This window comes from Crinia signifera, chromosome 1 (genome assembly GCF_055691185.1).
Source record: "Crinia signifera chromosome 1, ASM5569118v1, whole genome shotgun sequence".
NCBI classification, from domain to species: Eukaryota; Metazoa; Chordata; class Amphibia; order Anura; family Myobatrachidae; genus Crinia; species Crinia signifera.
This window is the reverse complement of record NC_139217.1, coordinates 335707452-335728843: the sequence shown is the minus strand read 5'-3', so window position 1 is coordinate 335728843 and position 21392 is coordinate 335707452. Positions and strand designations below refer to the sequence as shown.

Genomic DNA, 21392 nt, shown 5'->3' with positions numbered 1-21392 from the left:
TCCAAGGGGGGGGGGGGGGGGTCGTCACTCACCTGCTACCAGCTCCTTTCTTCCTGCTCTCCTCGGAGGGAGCGCTGCTGCTTCCTGCTGCTCACCACCGCCCTCCAGTGCCCGGCGCCCTAGGCAAATGCCTAATCCTGCCTAGTGGTGAGCCAGCCCTGAGCCCAGGGGGTGATCCGCTTTCAAAAGTAGGAGACTGTGGGAAGTTGTTCACTCTCTACTACGCAGATGATGCGGAAGCACGTATCAGTGATCATCACTTCCCCATGTACACACTAGGCGATTTCGAGCTCAATGTAGCTTAAAACGGGAAAAGTGAGCCATTTTGAGCTCAAAATTGCCTAGTGTGTATGGGCCTTAAATCTGGGCACACACTTGTCCAGTCCTTGGGAATTCCGACTACTGACTGACCAGTTTATCTGAAATTGAACAATTGTGTACCCTCTGCTGATCCTCTCATAGCCTCGATCCTGATCGGCTGTCGATCTGTTTTTTAAACATGCTTAAAAACTAGGAGCAATGATTGTCAACCAGTCAACTGATATTGTAGTGTGTAGGCTGATGAGACTATCAGCATGGTGGCAGTGTGGGAGTCTGACACCTTTCGACACTGTGGGGCACAGTAGTGTCATTTTTTAAATTTAAGATTACCATGTTGAGCCAATCGCAGCGACACACATCATTGCCCTGCCCAGCAATATTAGCCAGCGTGATGTAGGGGGCGGCAGTCTGACGGCAGAGGAGGCTAGATGAAAAGCTCCTGAAGAAAGAAGACAACGGGAGAACTGGTGGGTGGCAGAAATGCAACAGAGATTAGAGGTTACCTCCCTTCAGGTGAAAATCACAAAAGAAGACGCGGCTGCCACCAAGCAACCTAGGACCCCCCCGCACCTACCACCACCAGGAGCGCAGAGTATATCCCTGGGCTGGTTGTTGCTCAAGAGGAGGATCCCATTTGATTTGTTGGTGTACCCACATTCCAAGGAATTCTAGCCCTTGGTTGACCACTTTATGGGCTGGTGCAATGTGATGTCAGGGGAACTCCCACTGAGTGTCCCTCTGCTATAGCATTATCCCTCTGGCTAGTTTAGCTTTGTGTTGTTAGTTGGAAAATAGGGGCGATCCACAATGATTTTCCTCCTAATTTTCATTACCAGAATAGGGTAGGGGTCCAGGGCTGGTAATTGAGTTTTTGAGGCGACTTCACTATTTTATGTTTTTAATATGGGAAACATGATTCATAGCAGTTAATATTCTAACTCCCCCCTTCAAAGTATTTATTCATAAATTTCTCCTCTGGGCCTGAGACAAGTTTTTACCACATTTTTTGTAAGTAACCTATTTCAATTGCTCACAAGGTTCCCAGCTGTGCTGAACACTCTTTTCAAGTACACAGTGGAGGTTGTGCAGCTTTAGTACACCAAAGCAAGTATGTACAATGGGCTTTACTTTTTCCTCCAAGTACAAAAAATGACATGCTAATTTGTACATTGTCATTAAAATAATCATCCCCCATTGTATTGACATTTATTGTATGAGATTGAGTCTCGGTAGAGGTGTCAATTTTTGTGGCCAATTGTGTTAAGCCAGACCAGATGTCATAATGTTGTTTCACTCTATTGTGCTGAGTTGACTGATTATTACCAGTCAGTCTCTTGGAAAAGGTCAGTTTTTTTTCCTAGCAGCATTTGCAATAGATGCTGAAGCAGAGGACTCTGTTGTATCATGTGCCACTTGAAGTGACAAATTGTTTGCAAGAGGCTCTTTGCATCGCTTAAGCACTGTGTCATTTGGAAAGAAAGGTGTTGCATAGGGCTAAAACCTATAGTCTAGCATGCCCAGAATGTAATGATCTCATGTCAAGACGTTGTAAACCCTTGTGTCTCAATAAAAAAGTAACTTTATCTTCAAGTCCAACATACTAGATGTAATCACTTTGTTTAATCTCTTCCTTCAGCTTCTCTACCTGCTTTGCCAGTAGTTTAATTTAGTGAATCACCTGACTCACTTCATTGGTTACAATATCTGAATTCACTTCACTGGTTCCAATTTCAAGTGGTTTCAATAGCGTGCATTAAACTGAGTGTATTCTTCACTCTGCTGGACTATAGGAGCAGGTCTCCCCTTTACCTATCTCATGCTCTGCTATGTACACTTAGATGTCTTGTTACTGTTCCTCCAATCGCAGAAGCATATTAAGAAGAGGATTTGTCACCATTAGACCAGTAAGATTCCGGAACCCATTGCTGGTGGGGGTGGTTACAGCAACTACTGTTAATGAATTTAAAGCAAAACTGGATGCATTTTTGGCCACTAAGTAAATCCTATAGATATGCTTTATTCAACTCAGTAATTACAAGTCAAATAGGTTAAACTCGAAGGACTAACATCTTTTTTCAACCTTAATTACTATGTTACTATATAAAAGATGAAATTGCACCTGGATACCACCTCTTGCTTCAATTGATGGTATGCAAAATGTTCCGCACGATTGTGTAATTTTTAAGAAATTCTGAACCAAAACAAGTTTGAGTATCGCCTGGCTTCATCAATCTGGTGTGCAACCCCACCACTGGGTCCAGGGGTGCATACTCCGCATATGCTGCACCATATTTATAGTACTAACCTCTCATTAGTTTAGTTGTGCTACAGCAGCCCTGCAAAATCCATCGCGCGATACTCCCAGAGTTTTTTGCATGCACATTAGGGGGACATGGTCACCTGGAAAAATGTCCAATGTTCTACAGTATTTACAAAAAGACCTGTGCATACACAGTAGACTCTTGCATCTCTCTGGAGTCTACTAGTGCCTGGCCCTGTGGCACTGACCACATAGCGTGGCTACCGACAGAAAAGTGCCCCGGTTGGAGACTGCATACATTTGTCCGTAATCAGCAGGTGTAAAGGCAATGTATATATGAACGGGGTAAAAATGTATGTTTAAGTACCTCCACTCCAGTGTCCAAATCAGTCCGCCCGTGTTCACAGAACCATGCTGTAGATTTTGTGGGGCTGTAATAAGTGTGCTCCCAATAGACTCCCTGCTTTGTTCAGCAATCCTGGCTTTCAGCAGAGACGCCGATTTTATTTATTTATTTACAGTTTCTTATATAGTGCAGCAGATTCCTGTTAACACTTCACAGAAGATGCAGAGATGTTATCCGATTTTTATTCTTGTGCATGACTTATATTGTTTGGACTAAAACATTCAAAAAAGAGATGAAAAAGAGGAAAAAGTAAAAAAAAAAGAGTGACCACGTCAGCAGGTTTGCGGCTATTTGAAATGTCATGCCTGCTCCTGAGCCAACCGGAGCTCACAGTCTAGCAGCGAATCAGGAACCACTACTGCCATTCCTGATTGATTGCTGGTCAGCGGGCTCCGAGTGGCTCGTGAGCCAGCATGAGAATTCAAATAGCCCCAGGCCTGCTCTGAATACAGCCGGGCAGCGCACCGCTCTCTGCCCAATTGTCACTGCTTTCAGTTCTGCCCGGCTGGTGGCGGCTATCCTGATGTCCTCATGCAGCAGCATTTCACTTCCCTGTGGAAACAATCAATTCACTCCCCCTTGGCAATGTGTATTTAACTCTCCGTTGGCAACGAGCATTTAACTATCGGCAATGAGCATGTAATCCCCCATGGCAACAAGCATGAAACCCCTGTGCAACGAGCATGATACCCCCTTGGCAAAGAGCATGAAATCCCCTTGGTTTTGAGCATGCAGCATCTGCATTCGAGCATGAAGTCCCTGGCATCGAACAAGAACCATCTAGCAATTACATGTAGGTAAGCTGTGGCATAATATGTAATGGGTATCTTGCTGTGTGGTATAATATGTAATTGGCATCATGGTGTGTGGCATAATGTGTAACTGGTATTATGGTGTGGTATAATGTGTAACGGGCATCACAATGTGGCACAATGTGTAATGGGCATCAGGAAGTGTGGCACAATGTGTAATGGACATTACAGTATGTGGCACAATGTGTAATGGGCATTACCGTGTGTGGCACAATGTGTAATGGGCATTATGGTGTGTGTGTGGTACAGCATAATGGGCATTATGGTGTGTGGCATATTGTGTAATGGGCATTACGGTGTGTGGCACAATGTGTAATGGGCGTTACCGTGTGTTTGTGTGTCTAAGGGGCTCTAGTTGGTGCAGTATGTCTAAGGGGCTATAGCTGGCACAGTGTGTTTATGGGGCTCTAGCTGGTGCAGTGTGTCTAAGGTGCACTACTGTGTGTTGTAATTTGAATTGGTACTATTTTGTACACACTATCGTTGTTTTTATGTATCAATTGATACTCCACCCAAATTGTAGTCCCCCCCAGAATATCCACATTGAGGGGCGATACCAAAAATATTAGGCTTGGGCCGGCCCTGCACATAGGTCAAAATGAATTTATATTCCTAATTTTCAAGTGCCTATGTTGTTACAGTCATTGGTGCACCCCTGATTCAAATACAGCAATAAGGATGGCAATTCACTACGAATATTATGATCTACATGCAAGGGCTGATACATTTATTTTAAACATACTAATAAAAGTTAAATTTTAGAAACTGGCAACTTAGCAGCCTTTGCCACAGAGACTTAAGGGCGCACATCACCAGAGTTTTTTTTCTTCTCTGGTTTCTCTCTTGGAAATAGCCTCCTTTATTGCTGTATGGTAGAGTGGCCAGACGGAAGCCAATCCTTAGTAAATAGCTCATGGCAACCCACCTGGAGTTTGCCAAAATGCACCCGAAGGACACTCAGACCATGAGAAACAAACTTCTCTGGTCTGACAAGATAAAGATTGAACTCTTTGGCATGAATACCAGGCGCCATGTTGAAGGAAACTAGGCACCACTCATCACCAGGACAATACCATCCCTACAGTAAAGCATGGTGGTGGCAGCATTATGCTGTGGGGATGGGTTTTTTTTAGCAGCAGGAACTAGGGGACTAGTCAGGATAGAGGGAAAGATGCATGCAGCAATGTACAGAGCCATCATAGATGAAAACCTGCTCCAGAGCGCTCTTGACCTCAGACTGGGGAAACTGCATCGTTGACAATGACCCTAAGCACACAGCCAAGATATCTGTAGTGGCTTCCTTAAGTGGCCCAGTTGGAGCCCATCCCAGAATCAGAGTGAACATCTCTGAAGAGATCTGAAAATGTGCACCAAAGCTCCCCATCCAACCTGATGGAGCTTGAGAGATTCTGCAAAGAGGAATGGGCAAAACTGTCCAGAGATAGGTGTGCCAAGCTTGTGGCATTATATTCAAAAATACTTGAAGCTGTAAGTGCTGCCAAAGGTGCATCAACAAAGTATTGAGCAAAGGCTCGGAATACTTTTGTACATGTGATTTTTTTATTTTTACAAAATTTGCAAACCTCTCCCAAAACCTATTTTACATTGTCATTATGGGGTATTGTGTATAGAATTTTGAGGGGAAAATTAATTTATTCCATTTTGGAATAAAGATGCAACATAACAAAATGTGGAAAAAGTGAAGCGCTCTGAATACTTTCTGGATGTATTGTATAGTAGATGAGTATTTTAGAATTATGTAACTATTTGTGCTGTACTATTAGGTTGCAGTGTGAGTTTATTTAACACTGTGAAATCCACATGTAACAGTGCTAACAGTATTAGAGCTCCTTATGCCTAGTTCAGTGGCATAACTACGGCTCTGCAGCCCTAGCAGTGGCGGGGGGAGCCGGATTTCTCACTAGGGGTGGCAACTATCATGGGCAGCAGGCTGTGACCAGACAGCCGCCAGGCAGGCAGAAGTGACACAATACAAGGCAGAAGTGACAGCCAGGGAGAACGGTGGGCTGCCCGGCTGTCCCCAGACCAGGTTTGCGGCTATTTGAAATCTCCCGACGACTCGGGAGCCAATCAGAGCTCCAATTTACTTGCAAGTCGGTGGGAAATTTCAAATAGCCGCCAACCTGCTGTGGGGAAAGCTGGGCAGCCCACTACTCTGCCCGGTTGTCTCTGGTGTCAATTCTGCCCAGCCATTGCCTATCTGCTGCAGTCCCTGGCAGGGAGTTAATGAGTGCACCCAGAGAAGAGGTGTACAGGGAGAACAGATCATGCTGTTCATAGCTCTGGAGGTTAGAGGCCGGAAGTCCGGGATATTGCCGCTATGCTTTCTGATAAAATTATGTCCCTGATCATGGAGGTAATAAAATATTTTCTCCATCACTGCAACATGCAAATCTGGGTCTTAAGTGCAGAGAGTGTTAAGACTCGGGGACCCGTGGGTGCACGGACCGGTGCAGGCCCGGTGACCGCACGGGATCCCCGGCGTCCTGTACCTGGTGCTGGAGACCCCCCGGTGGTAGGCGGGCAGACGTTCTGTACTGCGCCGTCTGTGCGCCGAACAGACAGGGTTACTTAGCAACCAATCCGGCGCGCAGCTTCCGGGAGTTCACAGGAACTCCTGGCCGGTTACTAGACAACCGTTAGACGCTAGGTAGCTATCTGTCCTAGCTGTTACTAAGCAGCCAGGATGCTTTTACATTCGCGCCCAACCAGCTGTCGGCATTTTCTTTATTAGGGGCTGGTTGGCTGGCCGTCCTCTCATTGGTCTGGGTCCTCCTCCTAAGGGGGCTGGACAGGACATCACACGCCGGTGATAGTTACCCTGTGGTTGTTTTGGGGTTATTAACCCCTTAAAGTGGTGCTGTGCACTACGAGGTCGCTTAAGTTTGGTTGCGACAGGCTCACTTTATTCTGGTTGCGACGGAGTCCAGTATTTACTTTACCGTTTGTGATGAGGTCGCTTGGTTTTGGTTGCGACATGGTCGCTTGGTTTTGATTGCGACTGAGTCGCTGTATTCACTGTATCGTTATCTAACTATACCTGTGTGCATTTATCCTCTTTTTCTGTACTTGTGTTATTACAGGGATTTTTACGTTAGCATTATCCTTCTTTATCTGGGGTTTATTAGTTTATTTCGATTTTCCTCTTGGACCTATCCTTGGCGGTCATCGTGGGCTTGTCACATCCTAACAACTGGCTGCATCGGAGCTAGGGTGGGCTTAACTCGCTCTTTCAAACGTGGTGGCTACAGGCAAAGCCTAGCATCCCACAGTCCACGGCCACCTGTCAGCGAGGGCCAATAGAGTCAGGTTAGAGGGTAGCAGCACCGTTCAGTCTGGGCGGCATTCAGTTACCAGAGTTACTCCCTGGATCGTAACAGAGAGGAAAGGTCTTCTTCTAATTTTGAGCAATCAGGGTTTTTGCTGCTGCCAAAATGTGTGTGGCTAGTTTTTTAGAGAATTTACCGGGGGTTGGGGATAGCAGAACATAAATATCCAGGGATCTATTGGTACTCATGTCGATAGGAGAGCGTTCAATAGGACCATCGAATCCCCGCAGTCACACCCATGCCAACATCCAAGTGAAGAGGAAGGAAAATTTGATATGCAGTTTCAATAGATCATTTGGCTATGCCCAGTCTCATGTCGTCCCTGGCTTCTTCATCCGAAAAGAGGTCCTAGATCTCGCTACCAAGCAATTTCTCATGTAGCGTAGGCTAGCATTAAAAAGGAAGGAGTAAATCTGGGATATCAAGCCCTTAGAAAATGGGCAGTGTTTACAAAGACTTTCGAAAGGTAGACATAGATAGCAATTGACCCTGGTCAGAAAAATCAGCAGGAAATGTAAGCCTAACCTTAGTCCAATTATGGAACCTTGTGTTAAAGAGAGTCAAGGGAGATGTTGGGAAGGTAAGATTCATCTTAAAAGAGCCCGAATCCCAGAGTTTAGTGATACATTTGATAGCAGGGAGCATTGTAGATATAATGGGATGGTGTGAGGAGGGAAATCCCCATAAGGGAGTCAGGTCTGGGAGATTGATACAATGTCAAGCCATGATTTAGAGCCAGGTGGAGGCACAGGAAGCAATAATTTGAGAAAGATGAAAGGCCAGATAGTAGAGTTTTATGTCAGGAAGATCTTTACCACCTCCTGCGACCGTCCTCCCCAAGGTTTTGGCTGCAATATGTGGGGGTCTCTGTTTCCAAATGAAGAGGATCAAGGCTTTTTAAATATTAGTAAAGAATGAGACAGGAACAGCTACAGGGAGAGTCTGAAATACATTTTTGGGGAGTATATTCATCTTACTATGACGACTATGATTCTACCCAGCCACAAAATAATAAGACGATTCCATGAAGCTAAATCGGTCTGCATTCTAGAAAATAGAGGTGGGAAATTTTCATGAAAGAGGGAGTCATAGTGGGAAGTCAGATAAATCCCCAGACATATGATCTTTTTGGGTTGTCATTTGTTAACATTTGCTCTAATGCTTTCAGCTTCACAAGGGGAAACATGAGGCAGCATGGTCTCAGACTTGTAATAATAATGTTATAGCCAGAGACTGTGCTGTAAGACCGAAGGACAGAAAAAAGTTTAGGAAGGAAAATTGCTGGTTGAGTCAGGGAAAAGACAATATCATCCGCAAATAGAAATATCATGGGATTGATGTGGAGTACGGGAGTAGGGAAGGCAGGTCCAGTGGAGAAATATCATGGGATTGGTGTGGAGTACGGGAGTAGGTCAAGTAGAGCTCATGCTCCATGCACTGAAAACGTGTATGTTCCAGCCGGTACCCTCTCACTCAATGAGTCTATTGGCCACCTAGCGCCCAATCAGGAGCCAAGAAATTCTGCTCCTGATTGGCCGCTAGGCGGCCAATAGAATCATTTGGAGGAGAGGAGCTGAAGATGAAACTTCAGCGTCTTTCCTGTTAGATAGTGCGAGGGTACCAGCGGGAACATACGCCTTTTTTTTTTTTTTTCTGAAGACCCGGACTACGGTGGAACGAAGGGTACGTGATCTTCGCCGGAGGACCTTGGTAAATAGGATTTTCTTCCACAGGTCCCCAAATGGATTTCTACGGAGCCTGGAGCCTGGACCCCGGATCATAGAGCCCCAGAGCCCGGATCATGGAGCCCTGGACCCATGGACCTACCTACAGGCTCAAGAAAGGTAAGTATCAGTATGTATGTGTAATGTATGTATTAAACTTTTATTTTTCATATGTGTCAGTGTGTGTTTATTTAACTATTTCTTTTACTGTGGAACTACATGTGCCAGCGGGCCCTTTAATGTCCTGCATGCTGGACTTGTGGTTCTCCAAGTCCCAGCATGCGTGGGAGGCTTGCTGCGACTCATAGTTCCACAGTATAAGACAATAGTTTTTAATTCTATTTTTTTTACACCATTTTATCAGCTCAATGCCCACCACTTAGGGGCATTGAGGACATCACCAGTCTTTAGCCTGGCCAGGTAAGTCCTGGAGGGGGGGACCCCTTTATTGGGGGGGTCCCCACTCCCCCAGGACCCCTGGCCAGGCTGACTGGTCGGTAGGGATGAATGCTTTGGCCGGGGGGACTTGTATAAAAAGTCTCCCCCCGGCTGTGCCATTACCCTGCTGGCTGGTTGGTCCTGGGACTGGTTCTTAAAATACGGGGGACCCCTATTCATTTTGTCCCCCGTATTTTGGGAACCAGCCCCGGAGCCTGGGGCTGGTTTAAAAAAATCGGCGGAGCCCCTATTTGGCCGGTTTCCTGATTTTTTTAATACCAGCCCTGGCTCTTTCAGCCTGGTGCTGGTTACGGCCGTGGGGGGGTACCCCACGCCGGTTTTTTTATTTTACTCTTTGGTACTTGTGTATTATCACGGCGCCCATCGCATCACATACCACTAATTAAGGTATGCGATGGCATGCGATGGACCCGATTTCAGCCTTTTCCCGGGCTTTTCACAGGTATACGCGTCCCCTCACGGGGCTCGCTGTGCTCGCCACGCTTCGGGCTCGGTGGCTCGCTGCGCTCACCACACTTTATACAATCAACTCCACGCCAACATGGATAGTGGGGGTATAAAAAGGTCGGAGGATGCGTACTGCCGCCCCTCGCGGGCTCACGGCGCTCGCCACGCTTCGGATTGGCGTTCATAGTGGGGTGGCGTTAACAATGGGGGGGCATTTCACATACTCATGACCCATGAGGGTGGGTATACAATTAAAAATCAGGTCTGGGGGGGCATTTAACATGGTAATAAGGCATCTGGGTGCCTGTACAATACGAAAACGGGTAAAATCGCGTCGCATCGCGATTTTTCATCGTACAATGCCCTGCGATGGAAATCGGGAGCACCGTGATAATACCCAATACGTTCTCTTTTTTTAACACACTGAAGCCTGCACGGATCTGACTGATCCGTGCAGGCTGAAGCCAAATATGCCTGGAAAATGAAGTGTATTTTCCATGAGTATTTGGCCGGCAATTAGCGGGCGTATCCGTATTGAAAATGCGGCCGGTTAGTAAATTAGGAATCACCATTTTTTTGAATAGTTATTCGTATTCTGTCGATGGCGTATACATTCGTATTTGTAAATACAAATACGAATGTGTCAAAAATATGAGTTAGCCTAAAAAATTTGTATTTTACTATGAAAATACAATTTATTTTTTTTCGAATTTACCTTAGTAAATTTCCCCCAATGAGTCACCGCTGCTCACTCTGCAGTCGTCTGACTTGCACACCCGGCATGTGCTGCCAAGCTGGTGAATAGTCACAAGCCTCCCCACTCCCGTTGCCTCAGCACTGCTCAGCTGAAGCCACCTGTGTCAAAGCACAGCTCTCTGTCCCAGGCAGCACAGTTCTCCTCTCCAGAAGGCTAAACTCAGGAGACCTCTTCAGTGTGGACTGCAGTCCACTTCCCGCTGACCGCACGTGCTACCAGGCCTTCCCTAGAGCAGCCCTGTAAAACTCCAGGAGATAACGTCAATTGCTTTTTCAGCGTCTAAAGAGAATAAAATAGTAGGGAGTTTGAGATGTGAATAAGATCAACATCACATCTGGTGTCATTTATAATACGCAGCTGTAAACCCATCATTGACAGGAGATTTGCCATGTGTTTGGTATTTTATATATTTTTCAATTTCTTCATTGGAGATCTCAGCAATAAGATGGTCCAAAGTGGCTTGGGATAGTTTTGTCAGGTTAGGTTTGGATAGGAAGTCAGAAATTACATAACAATGGGTCAAAGGAGATGAGGTAGGAGATTGTATAGGCAGCTCTAATAGTAGTAGGATCGTGAACCATCTGACCATAGGGATCTGATATTTTTAAGCAGAATGCAGTGTAGGGGTCGTTGCTGGGCAATTGCGACACGGCTTTCCCCTTTCCCTCGGCGGCAGCATGGACGGCCCTGGCACTGGGGAGAGACTATAGAGGGCTGGAGGCCTTTCTAGACACCCGGATTCCGGGAGAACGCTACTTGAGGGTTGCCACCAAAAAACGTGAAGATCTCGGAAATTCAATCCTTACTGAGAGAATTCGTAAATGTAACTATTATGAGTGCACATGCCTGCCGTTCACATCGCGCATGTGCGGGGGGAATTAGCAACAGAAAATGTGCATGGATCCTTAACATAATCCTTACACAGTTTGAGTGACGTTTTTTGGGTGTGTCTGGAAAAAAACGCAGGTGTGGCCAGGAGGGTCTGTCAAATCAGCGATTACCACTTCTAGCCTGTCTCAGTCGCTGAATACTGGAAGCCTTCAACTCACATTTGCACAAACAGTAAAATCCTTTCAATGGTTCGTGAATTTCATATGGATTTGCAAGATACGATCAGCGATCAATTTGCAATTTTCTGGCAATTTTTGCAACGGGTGTTTAGTCTTTCTGTCTGTGCAGAGGCTTTGTCCTCGCAGTCCACTACAAATTCGCACATTAACGGCCAAGTATGTATTAGGCCCAAGGTCAGAAATCATTATTTTTTCTAGAAATGGGGAGACCCATCTTCCCCATACTGGCACGAACAGACATCTTGGCACTCTTGATACAAAGAGGGAGCCCTCAACCAGCAAACATACAATGTATAAAAAAATAAAATAAACTTTGATTCATGATGACATTTTATTATGAAAGTCCTGGTGTAAAATAATTTTGCTGTTTTGGAAAGGTAGATTAATGCTGAACGCACTATATATACCCCACTATGGGGGTATTCAATTAGCAGCAGGATTTAATTGGCATAAAAAATCTGCACGGCTTAGGGAAAGTATTTTAAATTAAAAATCCTGTTTCCTGCGCTCAAAATCAGTATTCAGGTACAGAAACCCACTGATTCCACATAAATCATGGAATCAATAGGTTTTTTCTTGTGCACAAACCTGATTTTTTTATCTTTTTTTCTGCAAAGTCAGTCAGTGGATTCCCTAAAGCAAGGCAAATAGCCATGGGGAAAGCTGTAAATAGTTCAATTGTTTTTTGTTATTTTTATTTAATTATATTTGGTGTGTTGGGGAGCAACTGAAACAAACACAGTAATATATAGATTGTTCCAGTGAGAAGAATATAGAAAGTCTTTCAATAATTAATATGTCATATATCTGTCCACAGAGATGAATTGACAATAAAATGGTTTCTCTTTTTAAAACAATTATTAAGACTGATAGTCACAAATAGACAAAACATACATTGATACATAAAATAAAGTTATTACGCGCTCTTATTTCCGTGCATATAGTAAGAAATGCCCAGTATCTGATATCATGAGTAATGATAATTGTCAGGCACTTTTCAGATTGCCAGGCTTTTGGCTGTGATTTGTTATCATTCGTATTCATTTGAGCAGGGTTTTTTTCCCCAAAGATTAGATCTCGATAATTTACTAAACACAAAACCCAGCAGAGTTTTCTCAAATACTAATGAAAATCACAGTAGAACAAACATGTACGAATCAATAGACCATCTACCAAACTCGGCAGGATTTTCCATATTCCCCACTACAACCTGGAAAATGATCAACATTTGTTTCTGCAAACTCTGCTATGAATTCAGCTCAAAATGAACTTTTCAAATAGAAGTGTTTTGGGTACTTATGTAATATCTGGGCTCCCGTTTTTCTTATGAGACCGCGTCCCCTCGCTGCGCTCGCCACGCTTCGGGCACGGTGGCTCGCTGCGCTCGCCACACTATATAAAATCAACTCCATGCGTAGTTGGATAGTAGGGGTATGAAAAAATGGGGTGCATTTAACATGGGAGTCCAGATAATACATAAGTACCGTGTTTTGGCTGGCTGGTCTAGAGAAGCATGCATGGGTCAGTCAGATCTCTCGTCCTAAGCATAACCAGCCCTGGTGCTGGTACATAGTACATAGGGTCCCCCTGTACATAATACATAGGGTCCCCCTGTAAATAAACAACCAGCACAGGGCTATTGGACTGGTGATGGTTCCAATAGTACTGGGGGGAAAAAGACATAGGGGACTATTTTTTAAACCATCATCGGGCTCCACTAGTCAGTTAGGTAATGCCAAAGCCAGGGGACACATTTATAGTGGTCCCTGCAGCCGTGGCATTAACCAGTGTCAGACTGGGGAAACCCCCATTGATCCCCACTGCCTGGGGGACACCTCCAATTATAGGGATCAGGTTCCAGACTGTTCAAATGAATTAAACATTATACATATGTTACATCAGGGTTGCCAACCCTCCCGGAATGGCCGGGAGGATCCCGAAAATCGGGTCCCCCTCCCGGCCCCCCGGAAAGGTGGGCCACCCTCCCGGATTCCGCCAGACCCCCTTCCGCACCCTAATGTACCTGTGGGTAGAAGCTATAAATTGCCGCGATTCGCGGCTTTTCAGCGAAAGGGGCGGGGCTAAATATGCTAATCATTCATAATTAGCCCCACCCCCTCACCGGAGACCCGCATATTGCGGTATTTGCATCACTGGGGGCAGGGACTGATGATGTCTCCATCAGACCCCGCCCCCAGAAGTAATGCTGACAGTCTCCTCTCCGGGCTTCTCCCGGAGAGGAGACTGTGAAAGTCGGCAACCCTGTGTTACATTATACTGCACATGACTATGATGTACATTCGGTACTTGTTTCCTAATTGGGCGCCCGCTACGTTAATTGCGCACCATGCTATTCTCCGTATAAAAATCGGATCGCATCGCATCGGATACCACAAATGCACATACACGATATTGAACGATGCGATGCGATCCGATTTTGTTCCCGCTTTTATGGTTGGCCCATAGGATATATAGGAAACCCCCCCTGATGGTTTAAAATGCGCCTCCATTGTTTACGCCACCCCAGTATTGACGTCAACCCGAAGCGTGGCGAGCAGCGGCGGTACGCGTCCTCCGACTTTTTCATACCCCCACTATCCATGTCGGCGTGGAGTTGAGAATAGAATAGTGTGGCGAGCGCAGCGAGCCCCGCGAGGGGACGCGGATACTTCACAGGTATCCGTGTCCCCTCGCGGGCTTCACAGGTATCCGCGTCCCCTCGCGGGGCTCGCTGCGCTCGCCACGCTTCGGGCTCGGTGGCTCGCTGCGCTCGCCACACTATTCTATTCTCAACTCCACGCCGACGTGGATAGTGGGGGTATGAAAAAGTCGGAGGACGCGTACCGCCGCTCCTCGCGGGGCTCGCTTCGGGTTGACGTCAATACTGGGGTGGCGTTAACAATGGAGGCGCATTTTAAACCATCAGGGGGGGGTTTCCTATACAAATCGTGGGTTTGCGGGGTTATTACATTGAAATCAATGTAAAATCGGGTCTCAGGGACCATTTAACATTGATTCCAATGTAAAAATCGGGTTGATCGCGTCACCGCATGCGATACGATCCGATTTCAAATGAAATCGGATCGGATAGCATCGTATGGCATCGTACATCATCGAGTACCGAATCCGATGCGATGCGATCCGATTTCATTACGATGCCGTACGTAGAAAACCTGGGCGCCCAGATAGGAAACAAGTACCGTACATTCTACAGTGCATCACTGTTATTAATCAGTTACATTTTCATGCATGCATTATCATGCATGCATTAGCTGGATTTACTCTATTTTGCTATACTCTATAATGGTTAGGCAATCGTCTGTGGCAGCTGGTCACACCCCCCTGGTGACTGGCCAAACCCCTTAAGAGGACACTTATAACTGCATTTCCCAGTGGGCCCTACATGCCCCAGTTCATGACTGCCCCCAACTAGTAAGCCCTGGCTGGGGTCCTTGGTGTAGTGGGGACTCCCCCAATAAAGATCACACCCCCCCTTCTGGACAACCAAGGGTCCCTGGGCAGTGGGGTGTGGAATAGTGTCCCGACAGTTGGGATTCCGACTGCCAGTATAAGGACATCAGAATCCCGTCTGCCGGTACTCCGGCAGGGGGATGAGCGCATCGAAGCGCCTTGCAGGCTTGTTACCATCTGCAGGCTCAGTGGTTTGCTCCTCTTACCACAAGTTCTATTCTCCCTCTATGGGGGTCGTGGACCCCCATGAGGTAGAATAACCTCTGCAAGTTAAGATCCTGAAGGTCATGGATTTAACAGTCAGTAATCTGTAAAACAAATATTTCAATAAAGCCAGAACACGCACACACACCTTGAAAGTAAAGTTTTATTAAACATACATAAACACACATACTTACCTACATCCCACATACTGTAGCCCTTTAATCCTATTCTCCAGTAGAATCCTTAGGGTGAATATAAATAATCATAATGCCCACTTAATCCAGTGTAGATCGGTCCTCTTGGTTCCAGGTAGGCATTCTAGGGTAAAAAAAGTCTGAATCCTGAACCACGCACAGTAAAGAAAATCTTTTTTACTGTTATGTGGAGACCCATGAGCCAATCAGAGAGTGCCACGTAGTATTTATTTACAGTTTCTTATATAGTGCAGCATATTTCATTACGTTTTACAATAGTAGACAGAGATAAAACAAACTGGGTAACAACAGACAGACTTGGAAGTAAGAGCGCCCTGCTGCAAGCTTACAGTCTATAGTACCGCTCTTCTGATTAGCTGAACTCCACTGAGCTGTCAATTAAGCCAAATTCGTATGCTTCTATAGTGAAAAATCCCAAAAGAAGTGCATCTGTGCAAACCTTGTGGTTTGCGGTAAACCACAAAGTTAATTAGGTCAATCCACAAGCAAAAGGTTTACAGTGACTAAAGGTTGACACATGAAAAGATCAACATTAGTTTTTCATGGTTTGTAGTGTCTCAATGACACATGTGGACTGAAGAAAAGTATACCACATACACTTCCTTGAATGGCTTGCTTCTTCATTCACCATGCTTCGGCCCAGGTGTCACACTCTGCTACCTCTGTGCTCAGCACACTTTAGCGTTCCCAAGTGGATAATAAAGCATGAAAATTTTCCAGAAAAAATTTAATAAAATCATGTAATAGCTAATCGCTGCGGGGAAAGCCGCTCAGTGCATACACACTGAGCGGCTTTCCCTCTGCCCGGTGCCGACGGAGGGGGGGGGGTTGCATAGTGGAGCGCTATGCAAAGCCGTCCTGAAAGCTGCTCGTCTGCTGGTATAACCAGTGGATGAACGGCTTTCCCGGCGATGTTGTGAGAGCGCACAGCAGCGTCACTGCTCATTGCTGGGGCCTACACACTGGGCGGCTTTGAGCTGAAAGCCGGTCAAACCTCCTGTTTTGAGCGACTTTCAGCTCAAAGTCACCCAGTGTGTATGGGCCTTTAGAAATTCACATGGAATGAGCCAAAATTCATGTTATGCCACACAGAATTTGCAAAAATGCACATTATGCCACACAGTATGAGCCAAAATTGACATTACGCCACACGGAATGAGGCAAAATTCAGGGACAGGGAGAGTGACAGCGGGGACGTGGGGAAGAGTGACAATGGGGTTAATGACAGCGGAGAGAGAGTGACAGCGAGGCCACAGAGTCAGGAAGTGACAACGAGGACACAGGGACAAAGTGAGTGCAGAGGCCTTTTGTGGGCTAAAGCACTACTTATTTTTTAATCCTACAAGGGCTGTAAATGGAGAAGAGACAGGCAACCTGTGGGGATGCGGCGCTGGGAGGAGGGAGGGGAACCGGGCCACCCAGCAGCAGCTCAAACCCCCCTCAGCCACATTTCTCAGCGGATGACCAGACAGTGCCATTCCTTTTGCTAGAACTGTTACTTGCCAGCCTGCTCCCAACACTATAAACCTTCCCCCTACCTCACCTTTATAATGAAGCAGCATTAGAGGCAGAGCTTTACCAGAAAATCAGTCCCCGAGCGTAGCTGCCAATTACTGTCCAGCAGCTAATCAGGAACCAATGCTGCCTGATTGGCTGCAGGACTGCAAGCTCCAATAACTTGTGGCCGGTGCACATGCACATTTCAAATAATAGTAGAGCTATTGGAGTCAGTGGGGTTCTGCCACCTTCACCTTATTCATTGTGGAGCCTTACACGGCCACGTACCTGGCATAATGGTCGGGCCTACCCTGGGGGCAATGCTCATTGCCTGGGGTCAGTGCTTATTGCCAGGGTTTAATGCTCGTTGCCAGGGGAATTACATGGCATCAGTGCTAAGCGCTCCTGGAACTTCTGGGTAGCGCTGCAGCGAGGTGCTTCCTTTCAGATGGTAGAGGTCAAATATGATATCTAATGTCTGTCTTCTCCGAGATGAAGGAGTGCGGGGTAAGGCTGTGGGTGGATAGAGACAGATGGGCACTTCGTGGTCGAGCTACCCAAATTGCTGCAGTTCTACGGCTTGGAAATAGCAGTACTAGACAAATAGCTTATAACTGCCATGTTCCAGGCTGTACTTGAAAAATAACAGTTAGGAACTTATAAGCTGGAGCTTAGGGGGTTATTCTGATTCTCATGGGGGACCGAATTTTAGAGTCTGCAGATGCTTGGTGCAGACGCTTGGTGTGAGCAGGCACTGCAAACTGCATGTTTGCCATCCCGCTTGCACCTAGCAGTGTGGGTGTGGGGCGGTGGCAGGGGGCACAGCTCATGGGAACGCCCAGCATTTAATGGGCATTCCCATGAAAATTCTTGGCATTCCCATGGTAATAGGGGGGGGAAGGCAGCTGACGTCAGTGGATGTGGTGGGGGGGGGGGGGGGGGCGGCATCGGGGGGACTTGCAAGGCTGCCAATGTCACAGCCTTGCGAGTCGACCAGAATAAGGTCCTATATCTTCATCCAAAGCTTAGTAAATAGACCCCAATATCACCAAAATTGTATCAGGTCCAATATATTGACACCTGCACCCCTTTGTTATAAAAAGAAGTAAAGGCATATTTGTAAGCCCACATAGGCATACTGTACATCATTAACCCAGAATGAATCAGCTTTCTGTCATGGTTACTTTTCACCCATTTAAGTCATTCTTAAAGCTGACAATGTGCAAATAAATGTAGCGGAAACTAAAATGATGCTGACAAAAATCAGTTTTACTGTGTGTAGTGAAGAATTCTGAGTACAATATAAATATTAACTCAGTGTATACACAGTGCACATAATTTAAAGTGGCTAGAGTGTTTGTGTGTGTGTATATATATATATATATATATATATATATATATATATATATATATATAGTCTGTATAGGTGCATCACTGTGCTGCAGGTGTGTACATAGTAGGTGCCTGCGGAGTATCATTGTCTCATTCACATTAAAATTCCTCTCAGGTTTCAGTGTGGAATTCAATTTGTTCAAACACGAGGCACAAAGGAGTGAGCTGAGGAGACCTGGAGACTGCGGTGTATGTGTGTGCATGCGTAGCGTGTGTAAAAATGTGTGGGTCTAGTGTGTTTCTACATGGTTTTGTTTCTTATTTACATAAATTACACAGTGTCTGCAGAGCTGTAACTGATGAAAACGACACATGAGGAGATATGATTCAATAAGAAACAAAGGCATTGAAGAGAGTCAGTGGCTGGTAACAGCTAAATTCACATGGAGCTTGCATGCTGTATGCGTGTTTGTTTTTTTGTATGCGACTTCCATTTTACTATGTTACGAGTCAGCGTGGGTATGTTTAGTGGCTGCAGTGGGTGTTTATACTGTGTATGCCATGCTCTGCCTGCAGAAGGGAAATGTTTACATTGTATGGCTGAGTATTGTGTATATCCGATAAGTGAATGACAACAGTGTAGCTGAATATGTGTAACAGGATTCCAGCCTTTGATTGAAGTTTATGTATGTAAATGTGTGTAAATACACTGCAGCTCTATGTATAGTGATGTATGTTGCTCATTTGTTCATCACGTGACTGCAGTATATATGACATCTCCTGGTTCTTACATTTGTTCTTTGTATACAGCATGTCATTATTCATTTTTATATGTTTGTGCACCACTGCAGTATATTTGTAGATGTTTAAATTGCAATGCGATTAATGAAGGGTTATAGTTCCGAACGCAGGGTTTATTAAATCCGCCTTCTCTCATCCTCCTGCTCCCCCCCCCAGAGGCTTTTAGTTGTTTCTTTTTTTGCAAATAACATTTTTCGTTACATAATTCAGACAGTATTTCGGTCACTCCTGTATTCTCATTCCATGGATATACCAATAATGGTCATTGGTTCCTTAGGTCCTTCTGAAGATGTGACCTCTGCAGAAATTTATCTCTTTGCTGCTTATTTTGTTCTGGCCATATAATTTCTGCATTAGAGTCATAGCTGCCTACCCTCCTGCATTCTGCAGGAGACTCCCTGAAAATAGCAGCAATCTCCCTCTCTCCCTCATTAGTCTAGCAATCTCCCTAATTTCACCTAGCCTACATTACACTGTTATATTTTGGGGGAAAAAGGAATGAGAGATAGATACATTTACATTGAATCATCAGTACCATTTCCTAGCACTTTAGCAAGTATAATATTAATATCTCTTACCAACAGCTATGTGGCTCATCTACAATTTGGATATAAGTAATTTTAAAAGATTCCTCTCAGATGTAGCAGTACACACCCACGCTTCTAGGTGCCCCGTTCACAATTTCTTTTCACAATCTCTCTATTTATGGAACTAGATAGGCCCTGTGGGCAGTGTTCCCTCTAAGCTGTGCACACGTGCACGCGCACACACCTTGACGAGTGTGCACACAGACATTACAACAGAGCGCACAAAGCAGCAGTAGTCCCTTTTTGCAGTTGTGGACTCAATTAATGTGCGTTTCACCCATTAACTACATTGTGTACTGTATTTTGAATGTTGAAATGTGTAATATCATTTTGAAGTAAAATTAACACAAATGCTGAACGTCATTTTCCAGTTATATATAAGTGACGCACAAAAATGTAAATTTCATTCCAAAGTTGCACAACCAAAATCTTTAGCCGCACACAGCCTTCGTAAAATTAGAGGGAACATTGCCTGTGGGTGGAGCATGACACCCCCCCTCAATGGGGCGCTGTGGAAAGTTCTATTACAAACTATATTCTCCCTGAAACTAGTTTTCAAAAGTAGGCAAGTATGATTATAGTTAATTTTTCCACATATTGTTTTTCGGTGTACCCTACAGTGCCAGTACTCAGCAACACCCCCCCCCCCCCCCCCCTAAGAAGGCCGTTATCTATTGGCCTTATATATAATCATGCATGCATTTATTTAATTCTTACAAGACAATACAGATGGGTCTGTTCCCATCCTTGCAGGGGATGGCGCTGGCGTCGCCAGCCGCCATCCCCCGCCAGCGCCATGGCGATCGTGAGAAGGGGGCGCGCGCGCACGAGAGGCGTGCGCGCCCCCTTCCGACGGCGCTTCCAAACGTTTCCCCGGGTCCCCGCCGGCTTGCCGGCGGTAACCCGGGGTCCCCGCCGCCTGCCCGCATCCCCCCTAACCCCCCCCTAACCCCGTCCGTCTCCCTGAGGCGGAGACGGACAGGGTTTCCGCCACGCTAGCGACGGAGACTGAGACGCGCGTGCGCGTGAGACGCACGCGCGTCTCAGTCTCCTCGCTGGCGAGGCTGCTGGCGGGTCGCCAGCGCGTACGTTCTGGCGACCCGCCAGCAAGGATGTGCCTATGCACATACTGTATATCCACTGCTTTACACAAAGAAAATTAACATAAATACAGTAGAAAATTACATTATGGTGACATGAACAAGCATGCTAATGAAAGTGCAAATGGAAGTATAAAAACTTTAAGCAAGTATCAATTTGATTTTAATGTTTCTATTTAATTGGTGTATATTTATCAGTGTATAAAAGTAGCTGTATAAATATAGACAAACATCTGTCCGAAGAGACAACAAGGATCCCAGTAAAAATGCAGCTGACTTACGTTGCAGCCAGTGTCTGATTAACAATTGGCTGATTAGGCTGCAGAATAGGGAGCCAGGACTGTAAAGGTCATTCTGATTGACTACTTTGTGCAGTCCCCCTCTCGCACGCCGTTTTTAGCATAAACATCCATTCGCAGCCTTGCGTGGGGTGTGGTATAGGTTTCCGACAGTCGGGATCCCGACGGTCATTATCCCGACGTCGGGATCCTGACTGGCCGGACCCAGACAGCATGGTAAGTGCAACAAAGCTACGCTCGCCACCTATTCTTTTCTCCCTCTATGGGGGTTGTGGACCCC

General features: G+C 45.8%; 1 protein-coding gene across 1 annotated transcript in view; it reads left to right on the top strand.

Annotated features, from left to right (window-relative positions):
* The window catches only part of CABP7 (calcium binding protein 7), a 117473-nt gene that overhangs the window by 41554 nt on the left and 54527 nt on the right, over nucleotides 1-21392 (top strand). The window lies entirely within an intron of this gene.